Raw genomic sequence first — 13,232 nt, 5'->3', positions numbered from 1 at the left:
AGTATTCATGACAATGGACTCTACCGCAATGCCAAAAAGAATAAGAACATAGTGAAATCTAAAGCTGTCCTTTACTTCTTATTCTGAATCAGAACCCTGTCTACAATTCGAACTACATAAAACGTTGTTGTTTTTGTGCATTTGGTGATTGTTTGCTCTTTATCACATTTGCCAAAAATCTGATAAAGTAAAACTGATTAGTTTGTCAGGTCTGTGTGGAATTCAATTCTTCTCCTTGCACGCATCCAATATTACAGATGGAGACAAAAATGAAGTACTTTGCTGCTCAAAGACACATAAATTCTTGGATAACATGGTGCGTTGCTTAGATACACATTGGTTGCTAACAAGCATACTAAGCCTGGATTGTTGACACCCCCACAGTCACAAGGAGACATCAGGGAGATACTGTCGCACAACTAGTCGGATTCCAGTGAGTTCTAAAATGTCTCCATCTAATGATTATTTACATTATTTAAGCTCACACAGAAGGAAAATGGTAGGGTTTGAGTACCATCCTTTTATCCAAAGCACTGTTCTAATGTTTAATGTCATATCAGGCTGGTAAATTACATAAATCTTCCATTAACACAACAGCAATCATCCAGCAACCATCCAGTTTCATCCTCAGGTCTGTTTCACTGGGTGATGACTAAGTCCATTAACAGTCAGTGGTGACCTGTTGCCCTGCACCAGCAGAGAAATAGTTGATTAGAAAATAGCCCACCAATAAGGTCAGAACGGGGAAGAGTAAAAACAGCATATTATGCAACAATGTCACGTCCTGTCTGTTGCTATAACAACCAGCAGCGGTACAAGGACCCCGCAAATGGGACAGGGAGCTCGTCTCCAAGGGAATGTGCATTTTAAGAGCCAATCAGTGATGGTTTCTTTGAGGCTCCTGGCAACAGAAAGTCCCGACCTTTGACCCTATTCAGCTCCTCTTTACAATTCACCAACATAGTAGGACATCCTCTGAACCGAATGCTAGATCAACAGGAGTGTATTATGGCCTCAACAGCCATTTCCTTGAAGCTCCATATGAGAACATGTTTACCTCTGGTACTGACATAGATCGAGAGGTGATGTAATATCCTGTCTACTGATCACTCTGTTCACAGGAACTACTTCAACAACCATAATTATGAATGGATATAAAATACTGCTTGGATATTCAGTGTACCCATGGGACAAATTCTTATGACTTCAGCTTTTCACCCTGAGCCTCAGGCCAATGTAACTGAGTTTGTCCAGTGCTTTTGTTTACTACAGAGAATAGTATGGGGTTTCTCTGTATTATTGTAGGGTCTTTACCTTACAATATAAAGCTCCTCGAGGCAACTGTTGTTGTTGCCCTAATACATCAGCAATAAAGCTGACACATGTGGCAGATGTTATGTATCACTTAGAATTGTGTTAATTTTTTTAGGATAATGGAGAAAAACAAAAAAAAAATGAGGCTATAGATCAGACAGATCATAATACTGCACAGAGAGGTTTTGCATGTAAAGTCTAGAGAGAAGCCAAACAAACCTTTTTAGACACAGGATCTGTGACTTCGATTTTATCCGAGTTCATTAAGTGAGTTAATTTTTTACTTCAGTGTACCTCACATGTGCTCATTCAAGCACATTATGGCGGCGGATCTTGTGTAATTTGGCATACTTTTGCATTTTCTCTCACTGTTTCCCTTCCATACGAATGACTTCTTAACAGTCGCCCTTCTACTGAGGCCATTTCTGATGAAGCTTTGGGTCATGTGTCAAGTATTTGCTGAAATTTTCCTCTTTCTTAACGCCATGTCTTTTAGATACATTTGATGTAGACAGTTTGTTGGCCTTCCACTTCTTCTCTGAGGACACACTGCACACTGTGCCAAGCTTTGCCAAGTTTTCAGCTAACAGCTCTTTCAGAATCATCTTGTTGGTGCACAAATGCTATTTTCTGCCTGTCAAATCGTGTTATCTTTGGCATTCAATAAAATAAATGGGAACAAATTATGGTTTGGTAACAGGCGGCTAGTAACAAGGTGTCTAAAGGTACAATTTAAAATAGATTCTTTGCTAAGTTTTCTGTGTAGACAAAACACAGGTTCATCCCTTTACTGAGGTGCATTTTTTATTGCTTGAACGATTTCTAAGGTCAGTGCTCAGAGGTATATAAAAAAAAGTCCACGAATTGACTGAGAATTAGTGAAAAAGCAATGTCCAAAGATAAACTTTGAGAGACTTTTGACAGAAAGCCTGGGGAACTCTTGTTCAAGACAACTTTAAAATGACAAGAAAGTTTCTCCCTAGTAGCAAAATATAATTACTTTTTGCACAACACTTTAATGCGCAGGTTTTCTTATTACAACATGGAGAAACAAATGTTTGTTCAGTCTAAAAAAAATCTGTTTCTTTGTGGTGACCTAAGTTACTCACATTGCACGACAGTTAAACATAAGAGCCAGCTCAATCTAAATGTTTAGCTGTTAACCTTAAAAGAAAGCTTCTGTTTAAAAAAGGAGCCCTAAATCAAACCAGAGAACCCCTTGACACAATACACATGATGATTTGCTCCACTATATCCTTGCTTGCATTCCTCTGTCAGACTGAAAATAACAGGCCAATAATGTTAGGACACATATCAAAACCGCTGGCAGCGTAATAACCTTTCTGCTTGTTGATGTGCTCCCTGCTGGAGTTCTGCTACTGTTCCTCTTTCCTCCAAATGAGATGATAGTCTAAGGTCACAGATCAAATCTGAACACTGCTGGCACTGTAATAAGTGTTTTATGATTTGTTCTGCTACATGCCAGCTTGTATCTCTGGCCCCAAAACTGTGCAAGCTTTTTACAGTGAGGTGTGACTTCACTTCTGTGAGTGTGTTGACTTTTCTGTTCTCAAGATCTTTGATGCAGAAACAATATACACGCTTTAAAAGACACATTTTATATAAAAAATCTCAAGCAAAAATATTTCACACCTGTACATTATCACGTCAAAAACAAAAACAAAGTATATAAGTACAGTAAATATTGTAAAACCCGTATTGTGTAGAAATTCAGAGGAATTGCATAGTTTGTTTCAGCCTCTGCCGCTGACATGAGAGTGTGTGAGTGTTTGCAAGTGTAAAGCTGTTTCTCCCTAAACCTGCTGCTAGATAAATTATATTTTCTAATCTTCTGTAGATATGGGCAAACTGACAGGGAGAAAAAGATGAAGGGTTTGAAATAGTTTGTGTCTGTGTGTGTTTCTAGTTTTGTGTGTATATGCGCGTCGGCATGAATATTTCAGAGGCCCCTAACTGAGCGCTGGCGACGGAGCATCACCAGAACGAGGACACGCTGCTCTTCAGGGTTGGAGATTGCAAAGGCCGGACAGAGAAAGAGAGAGGGAGGGGGGAAATTACACAGAGAAAGAGCGCAACATAAAACAGCAAGGCCACACAGACACACACACACACACCGAATTTCAAGAACAAGAATATGTTTGGAGGCGGGAACAACTGTGAAATTCATCCTATTATCACGTGTTTATGGGAGACTTCAGTGTTAAAAAGGAAAACAGTGGATATAACTTAAAGAAGAAGAAAGAAACAAATCTAGACTTTCCAACAACACATCCAGCCTATGCCGAGGAAATATAGCAAACAACATGTATGGTTAAGAATGGAGAATAAGGGATTCACGCTGGCAAAATGCAAAGAATATTTACAAAACAATAATGAGCAAATATGTTTTGCATTATGCTCATTAATATTAGAAAAACAGCCCCTTTTTACATCCAGGCAGACAAGTTTTTGTTTCATTTGTCGAGGGTTTAAAATATTTACCTCTGAGATCTTTGACTCAACTCCAAAAAACCACTGCTGTCATTACTCTGCATAATAAAAAGACCACACTGTGAAAATGTTCACTTTAAAAAAAAAATTCTAGAAAACTCTTGACAGTGTGTTGCAAAAAGGCTGTCGAGAGTACAAAGGAACAACCTGTTTCTGTAAAGTGATGATACTGTTAAATTTTTTAAAATGTTGCTTTCTGGTGTTACAGCTCAGACGTGCATCGACTGGTATTGTGCTTGACAGCAAAAATCTTCAAATGCAAAATGTAGATTTGATAAGAGGGGCGGGCACCTCAATTTCGACTTTATACTTCATATTTATTTTGTGTAATAATATGTTGGGCATATTTACATATTACAGCTATTTTGTGATATATTGTATTATTTAATGTGGTACTTTAACTTCTTTGGACCACATAATTTCCTCTGGGAATCATAAAGTATTCTGATTTTGATTCTAATGACTCTGGTGCTAAAAATCACAGCTAACCAAACTTAATGTGCCTTTAAAATGTGAAACATTGCTGCGTGAGTGTTTACATGCATAATTGTCCTCCGTAACCCTGATTTACTGACGGGTTAATGTTGTGCGTGTCGCCTGTACAGTCAAACCTTTTGTTTCAGAAGGTTTACCTGCAGGTGTGTTACAGTAAATGGGAATGACGCTCAGTGAGCTGCAGTTCAGTAGGATAAAGCGGGATGAAGATTTAGTCTGGTTAGTTTACGGTAAACCTTCCTAACAAGGTATTACTGACATATCAAGCTTGCTCCCTGGTGAGGTTGACAAGATACTACAGAGGATCACTGGACAGTGGAGAAAGTAGATGGTGAACATTTCAGATGTTGATATGGTCAAATATTGATGGACTTTTACATTATTATTGAAGGTTAAACTGGTATAGTTGTTTTACTGGCATATTGGAGAACTCAAAGGAAACACTTCTTGATCTATCGCTCATAGAGCCATGGGTACATTAATTACGTCTCAAAACATAACAATCTTTGTTTACAGGCTGACGTAAATTGATTAAAAACCATCTGCTTAATTCTTTGTGTCTTCCTCATGCAATCACAATATCTCTGACCCATCAGGGAATAAACAGAGGGTCTCCATGGGTGTCCTGTTGTGTCTGGCAAAGGGGTGTTGGATAATTTGAGTCTGTAGGTTGGTTGGGTGGGGCCTCCATGGATCACGGTTATTACGTGATCCGACTGAAATCTGTGAGTCCGGAAGCCGAACCAGTGCTTGAGGCTCTTTGCTGAGTTCCTCGAGTTGTTCCTGAACAGGTTTTGCATTGTGGCTGTCGTGCTGGTGGAGGGATCAGACGCTGTCATTGCCACAATGCAACAGTGTTTAGGTGGGTGGCAAATGTCAAAAATATTATCCACATGAATGCCATGAAAGAAAGCTTCCCAGCAGAATGCTGCACTGTAACAGTGTTATTCACTCCACTTGTCAATGGTTTTAATGTGGGTGAATATTTGTATATTTGCACACACCTAGGTAAGACTTTCAAGCTGTCTGCTTTTCTTTTCATCTCATATTTCTGTCCCACTATTTAAGATATTTTGATTCAGGAAAACAGCCACGTAATGGTTACTATTTATCTGCGTTGTCACACTTCTGTTCTGTTTTTAGTGAAAAGAGAAAGGGACAGCGTTCGTGTGCATGTGACAGGATGACTGTTTCCATCTAGTCCATCTGTCACCAAAAAGACTACTACTGTGCATGTGTGTATGTGCGTTTGTGTGTGTGTCTATGTGTGCGAGGAATCTGGCTAGCTTGTGAAAGACATGTAGCATTATGCTCCAGTCTAACACCTGCTCTCATTAAAGAGTGCTGTGGAAAAAAAGAGACACTGAAATTACTGTTATTTAGCTCACCTCTGACATGAAAGGTAAAATTATTGCTGTTCAACCATTATGAAAGCATAGTGGTCTTTATTTCAATAAGGAGGTTAGCAGCAATGTGACAGCTTTGTCAGCGCCGTCTTTAAAGAAAAGGCAGTACGTGTGCGTTGGTGACCTTTGTCATGCAGAGCTGGGCGTTACACTGTGATTATAAGGTATGACAATGATGTGCCAATTGCACTAGTTCCTACAGTGGTAATGACAAAGTGCTGAGCTGCTCTTTGATATCACCAGGACATTTCTCAATGGCTTGAGGGTTGCTGTAGCCTGCTAGGAACAGCTAACTTGACCACTGATAACACAGCATAATCCGCACATCAGATGACACTATCTCCCACCAGCATTACTGCCACTTGCATCTATCTGCATATCGGCAATGCGCACAACATCTGCCTGATTTTCGACAGAAAACAGTTAGAAAAGTTGCCCAAAGTTAATAGATAAGGAATGGGGGAGTATAGAGGGAAAATGAAAAGAGAAAGGCACTTGGCTCAGCAGCTAAAAGCGGCTAAAACCAGCCACAATCAGAGTCAAAGAGTCAAAAACACTCCACGGACACATTTCATGCATACATGCATGCCCATTTAAAATTGTATGTACAAAGTGCGTGTGAATGTGTGAAGTTCTTTGAACCTTTAGACATGTTCAGTGCTTGAATATAGTCATTAGATTATTTGACCTAATCTTTTATTTTTATTCTTTTATCATAGGACAGACACTTTGTGTGTTTTCACCACATTTGGTGTGTTGTTGATGATAGTTGGTGAGACCTGAATTTCAATTTCAAAGACTTTCTCTGGCATATCCGTAGTGGCCACGAGTGGCCTGGGATAAAACTGATCTCATGAGCTGTTGCTTCATTTCACTCCTTAACAGAAATCACAACCACTGCAGCTCAAATGTCTGAATATTTATCGATGATCGAGCTCTCTCTCTCTCCGTATATACATATATATATATATGGACCTCAGAGAGGTCTAATTTATTTCCATCCATCAATCCATTTACGTTTAAACTACATCATGGACAACATGCTTAGCTAAAAAAATTCAATTTACAAAGCTTAAAAATGTCTCATTACCATAGTATATATGGCAAATCAGGAAGTAAAATGTTGTTCTAAAAGAACAGTCATAACAAGGTACAGTGCATTGTTATTGCTAGAAGAAATTAATGACACAATTTCCTATTTACTTCTGTTCTAGCGAAAACAAAACTCAAGGCTATTTCAATGCCAATTTGAGTTGCATCATTTTACTATTAAACTTTTTTGTAACAAAAACAAGGATTTAAATAGCTTTCATTGCTTGCTTATCTTCCTCGCCTTCACCCAGATCTCCCCTTTTCTCATTCATTTCCTTTGCCCTTTTTTTTATACTTGATTGGTTTTTTTTTCTAAAGTACACGCAGAAATAAAAAAAAAAAACAGTGTTGGCTGGGATTATTTGGTTGCTGAGGTTTAAATGCATTAGAGTGATCTGTATGTGAGCTGTGAAGCATTCTCCTCACACTCCTGCTTTCTCCCTTTGAGCTACAAGTCTATTGAAATGTCTGAGTGACCTATAAACCCCTAAAACACAAAGGCAACAAAATGCGTTCTTCATTTTAGATGTAATATCATGGTTTCTACCCAACCAGTATACCATCTATCTACTTTGGACCTTGCACGTGTACCACAGGCAGCCTTACAGCATTTAAAGTGAAGCGATCTTAGGAGTGAGCGTGCATTTATATTACTTATGTTGTGTGCACATAAATCTGTTGTGGGGACCTCCTCCCTTTGGCGACAAAGAGAAAGTCCCTGTAAAGTTAATCATTAAGTGTGTGCGTGCGCATGTCTGAAGCATGTGTATGTGTTTGGTGTCTCGGTGTGTCTGTGTGCTAGCGGCCTCAGCATTGATCTCTGTGTAAGCCTTGGTCATCGCTTGTGGCCTGAAGGTGAGGTGACAGGGGAGTAAAGAGGCTTTCATCAGATTACAGCTCATTCTCTGTCTTTCACCATCTCTCTTTCCAGCATCATTTGTCTTACTGCTGCTTTCAACTACTTTGCTCCTTCTCTCTCTCTTTCTCTCCTGCTGAACACAAGACCTACTTTAAGCCACAGCGTTAAAATTCCTCTTCAATCCCTCACGGATTCATTTGTCTTTGCCCAAATGTCCCAAATGAGCTGATGTATGACTACATATCACAATGCACGCTAACAATCCACAAAATGGAGAATTTGCAGTGCATTGCCTTTTCACATATATTTATGCAAACTCTTAGTCTTCTAAGAGTCCATCAGGTCAACTCGTTTGACTCTCAGTGTTTAACTGCAAAATATAGACATTTCCATTGTAAATGTAGTCTTAAAATACTGGGTTATGAGATGAAACCAGAAAGCTATTGATACCAAAATCCTTGTCCCTTCCTTACATATTAAGATTAAAAGTTAAGATATCTGTTTATAGCAACTGACAAACAGCATTTTTCCTGTTTACACATCAGTTAGACATTGAGTGACATTTGCATAAACAGCCATATTATAGGTTACTTAACAAAGTCCAAACACCAATTTCCTTTGAGTTTTGATTTGTCTTAGTCTGCCAATTGATGATGGGCATACAGTGCATTTATCTTAAGTTAATTGTTGAAAACAGCTGCCAACAGTTGCAAAGTGGCTGCCGAGATTGGCAAGACTGAACCGAAACAGTAACAATGTGCCAAAGCAATTTACAAGAAAACACTGCAGAGCCAGGTGATCATTCACAAAAAGCCCCTTTTTCATTGCTGATACAAAACCCAAGTGACAATATCCACTATATACATACAGACATTGTGAATAAATGCATTTAATTTATTTCCATGACTGAAAACTAGTGTGGTGATGTGAGCACACAACTGTAGTCTGTGGCACACAGTTTCTCTGTAGAAAGCCTTGTCTTCTATCTCTCCCTGATTCTATTAGCTGGGCTCCTCACACTTCAGTCTCTCTGTAGACCCGTCCTGAATAACTGCATTCAGTTGCAGCACTACTCTCCCTTTACTCTGTTTGGCACCATTTACATTGATAACACCATGTGTGACAAATGTCCAACGGCCTCACACATTCTGTGACCAGATTTGAATTTTTAAAAAACTATAAGCTCTGGTCTAATACACATACAGTTCTGAATGATGTGCATCTGCATGGACATATATACACAGTTTTTGAAATTCTGTGTGCAGCTACCACATAAATAGTAGCAGATACAGAGACATGTCTACTTAGATGGTATTAGAAGATTAGAAGACCCTTCCAGCTACAAACCAACATGACAGCCAACACACACACACACACACACACACACACACACACACACACACACACACACACACACAATGCCACACTGCCTGGGGGCCTTTACATGTTCTGAGTCAGATCTGGTTGGAAATAAAGGCTCTCAACCTGACAATGGCAGCATTATACAGATGGCACATTGGTCTCCATTAATTTTTTTTCATTAAGTGCTCATATCATTTAAATGGTACCCACACTGTGCACTGGTGAGCTGAATGACTCAAATACACATGTGGTGATTACTTTGAAGCAGCATGTGGAAACTGCAGTGTGAAGCACAGCAGTGGCGTGCATTAATGGGATTAGGACTGACTTTAACCTTTCTCTTCCGTCTGCACTTACACTCCTTATCCTGGCTCTTTTAACTCTCCGCCTCTTTCTTTGTTTGCACCATCTCTTTCTTCCTGAAATCACTTGTTCTTATTTCACTGCAGTTTGACAGACAGCATCCTTCTTCACTCTTTCCTCGTTAGCTGAATGGCTGAGGCTGCCTGTTGCAGGCTAGCGCTGTCAGACTGAGGGGTCCCTGCAGACTTTTTGTGCTCAGTTTTGAATTTGAGACTTCTTGGCTCATGCTGCACTTACATAATCTGTTGTCAAAGCCGGGTACATAGAGTGCACGGTAACACTGGTAATTCATGAATTATATCTTCTGTATGAATGACAGCCCATATATGGCACTTATCCTCCCCTCAGCGAATTTTATTAGTGCATTTCTAGCTAAGATCTTCCCCAGTGTTGATTACATTTCTGGATGGGGAGGATTTCTTTGTTTGTTTACCTTCCCTGGACTGTTTTTCTTTCAAGAACGGAAATGCACTGGAGTGATAGCGTCATTCAAACTAAAAATCACAGATATTGTGCTATACAAAGAATTTTTTATGTGAATTTTCTCATTTTTACGACCTAATAAGAAAGAAGAAATGAAACAAGGAGAAATAAGTGTCCACTTCTTGATAGACGTCTCGTTTTTTCAGCCTGCCAATTTGGCCAGAGTCCTAAGTCTAAAGACTGGTGGGCTTTTTGTTATGGTTACGTAACTATCGGGAAAGCGCAATATGGGTTGATCATTCAGTGATTAAAGTGGATTCAAATGGACCTATTGAAGGTATGTGTTTGATTCCCATTGCAGATGGCACAGTTTTGAGTCCCCAGTTTCCTCTTGCCTCTTTGCCATTGCCCCATTATTTAAAACACAGACCAAAGCGGTCCTTTCATGACACTATGATTGAAATCTGATGTCAAGAGCCGACATTATTCCAAACATCAAAGAAGAGCAGATTGAAGTGTAAATAACACCCACTGACCATTGTAACTATGGTGCATAGCATTGGTGCATTTAGAGAAAGTGGATCTGACTGAAAATTGCTGTCAGATCCACATAAAAGAGGGCCATCAGAGAGTCAATGTTAACTGCATTTATTCTGCTTGAAATTTTTATTATACTGTGTAATGCTGTGTTGGAAGACCTACAGGTGCACTGGTGAAGCAGCTCTGTTACCAGACTTGTTGAATCCTGAGCTGAATGCAAATGTGTGATTGGTAAAACAGAACTCCAGCAAACAGCTCGAGTGCTGAATCCTCGAGCTGTTTGTTTCTCAGAACACGCCTCAAGTTCACCTGTAGTAAGGCAAAAGTTCAGCCATGGAAATGAATCAGAGAGTCTTATTAAAAGACTTAACAGCCACCAAGGCAAGAAACTCAATGAGCTGACACCAGTACACTCTTCAATGCAACATAGCAAACAGTCACTACAGAGCAGCTTCTTAACACCCCCTCCCATAGTATCCCTTCACAGCAATTCCAGATTGTGTAGTCCTGTATTCAAACACTGCACAACCTTCAAATCCATCATTTTATCTCAAGGGACCTACAGTGGATGTGCTTTTAGCTTTTCTATTAGCATGCACATTGTAATTTTTCATGCTTGGAAAAGGCCACAATGTTCCTTATAAGCTGTAATTTTAGAGCAGCCAAACTTCAACATAATCACACTCTATTTTACATCCCCTGCAACTCCCGCTCTAGCATTTCACTATTACAGTTCTTGCTTTCTTTTGTTTTGTATTTTTCATGTGAAAGTCTGCTTTTCTTCTTTTGTTTATCTCCTCTTGCACCACATTAACAGCTGTGCATACATTCCCCACCACACGTAATTACAACTAAAATATATGGAGAATGAAGCCAATAACTACAGTCTTTATTCTTGAAGTTATTCTGTTTCGATCAGTTTAAAATAATTTCGTCTCTTAATAAACACTCGTTGGAGCTGTGACATTTGCAGAACACAACTAGCGAGTTGCACAGACAACGTGTGCATCTTTAACAAAGGAAATAAAGGCTGAGCACTTATAGGCTGGGTTGTTGCCTATAATTACTTTCCCTTTGCTCTGGCAAACTACTAATTACGAAGATGTTTCATGTGCTATTACTGTACCCCAGGGCAGAGTAAGGTTATGTAGAAATCCAGTAAGAGATCTGCCCCCTATATGTTTTGTTTATAGCTTAAATATTGTTAGATAGTGAGTTTGATTGAAAATAGATAGATAGATAGATAGATAGATAGATAGATAGATAGATAGATAGATAGATAGATAGATAGATAGATAGATAGATAGATAGATAGATAGATAGATAGATAGATAGATAGATAGAATGTGAATGCACGTGACTTCCATCGACCCTTCCGATCAATTGTGCTCCTCGTGTTTACATTCTGTCCAATCCAGTTATGCACACTGCTGTTAAAAACAGAGTTCAAGCTTTCACGTTACTAATTCCCACACATCATGAAGGATTCACATGGCTGTCACTGATATGCGACCTTTGAGTAGCCTCGAAGAGCTCGTGTTTTGTGTAAGAGCACTAAATGTTCCCTTAAGCAGCGGTTTGAATACAATAGAGGGAAAACAATAGCTTGAGCTGAGGGTCCTCCCTGTATCTAATTTTCAAAAGCAATTACACTGATTGGCACAATGCCGTGGGCTACACAATTGGCTGTTGGAACCGCTTTAACATTTGGAAACATGGAGGGTTCTTTAATTACACTATTGGTAAGGTGCTGCATGTTATTTATGTATTTATTCTTATTACTGTTAATCTTGTGGCACTCTGTGGTTCCATAAAAAAATCAATGTGGTATGATAAAATAAAATAACTGCATTTTGTACTGAACAAAGAAAACTCACTCACCTCAGAAATGCAACATATTGGCGTGTTTTCCTTTTGTCATTCTATATTCAAAAGGGGGGAAGCATGTGAAAAGAAGAAGAAGAAGAAATCTGTTCTTGACGGTGTGGTCAGCTTAAAAACCCGACATCACGTCTTAATGAAGCGGGTTCGGTCCAAAGCCAGCGAGAAACTCCAGATAAAACCCTGAAGCGAAGATGAAAGAATGCTCAACTCCTCTTTCCTCTCCTCCACTCTTGGCTTCAATTTCTCACTTGCTGCCTGTCTTCCCTTGTCCAGACAGATACGTGGTTCATAGCCAGAGCCTCATGTAATATTAAACACCGATAATGGATCAGCGCATTGTGAAAAATAAATGCACTCTTACGGTTTTTTTAATTCCATGTTTACATCACGCACCCAATTATCTCCCTCCTAAACGAACAGTATGCGCGCTGCTTCCTTTGTGCTCCCCGTCTTTCTCACTCTCAGCGGATTGAACCATTCCCGCAGCACGAGAGGGGGGGGGGGGGGGGGGGGGGGAGGTGGATGGGTGCTCTATTCCTGTGATTATATGTGAACGAATGGGTTTGGTGACTCGTGGCCAAATGTTGTTATTGTTGGGGATAAAGAGCCCGGGAGATGGAGTGATGGGAGGGGGGAAAGGGAAGAGGAGGAGGAGAAAGTGAGAGAGAAGGAAAGAAGGAGACATTTACTGTAAAGCAGTTTGATGCAAAGGAGGGACAAAGGGCACATTTTCTCTCTCTCTCTCCATTTTTCTCTTTTTTTTTAAATTTCTTTTTGCCTGGTATATCATTACATGCAATATGAAATTAAACTGTATAATCGCTCCCTCTGGAACAGCTGCTTCCACACACTAAACCATTTTTCTTGTCATGTGTAAGTAGGATTTCTCCTTAAGCGGGCTCTCATGCTACATTATGCAACCAAGATATAATTATATCTAGTGTAATGGTAGAGAAAACACAAGTGCCGGCCTACTATTTCAA

The 13,232-nt window shown here is 39.6% G+C and overlaps 1 protein-coding gene across 1 annotated transcript in view; it reads right to left on the bottom strand.

The window, feature by feature from the left end:
* Positions 1–12,704, bottom strand: part of tmem198aa (transmembrane protein 198aa) — a 41,494-nt gene extending 28,790 nt beyond the window's left edge. The window contains exon 1 of the mRNA XM_086267865.1: positions 12,247–12,704. The gene's annotated coding sequence lies outside the window, so the exon portion shown is untranslated. The remainder of the gene's footprint in view (positions 1–12,246) is intronic.
* Positions 12,705–13,232: the final 528 nt, after the last annotated feature.

Source organism: Aulonocara sp. 'chitande type north' Nkhata Bay, linkage group LG16 (genome assembly GCF_057382095.1).
Source record: "Aulonocara sp. 'chitande type north' Nkhata Bay isolate Kocher_YH1m ecotype deep benthic linkage group LG16, A_spYH_male_GT1.1, whole genome shotgun sequence".
In the NCBI taxonomy this organism is placed as follows: Eukaryota; Metazoa; Chordata; class Actinopteri; order Cichliformes; family Cichlidae; genus Aulonocara; species Aulonocara sp. 'chitande type north' Nkhata Bay.
Note: the sequence above shows the minus strand (reverse complement) of the source record. Positions and strands in the feature narration are given on the sequence as shown.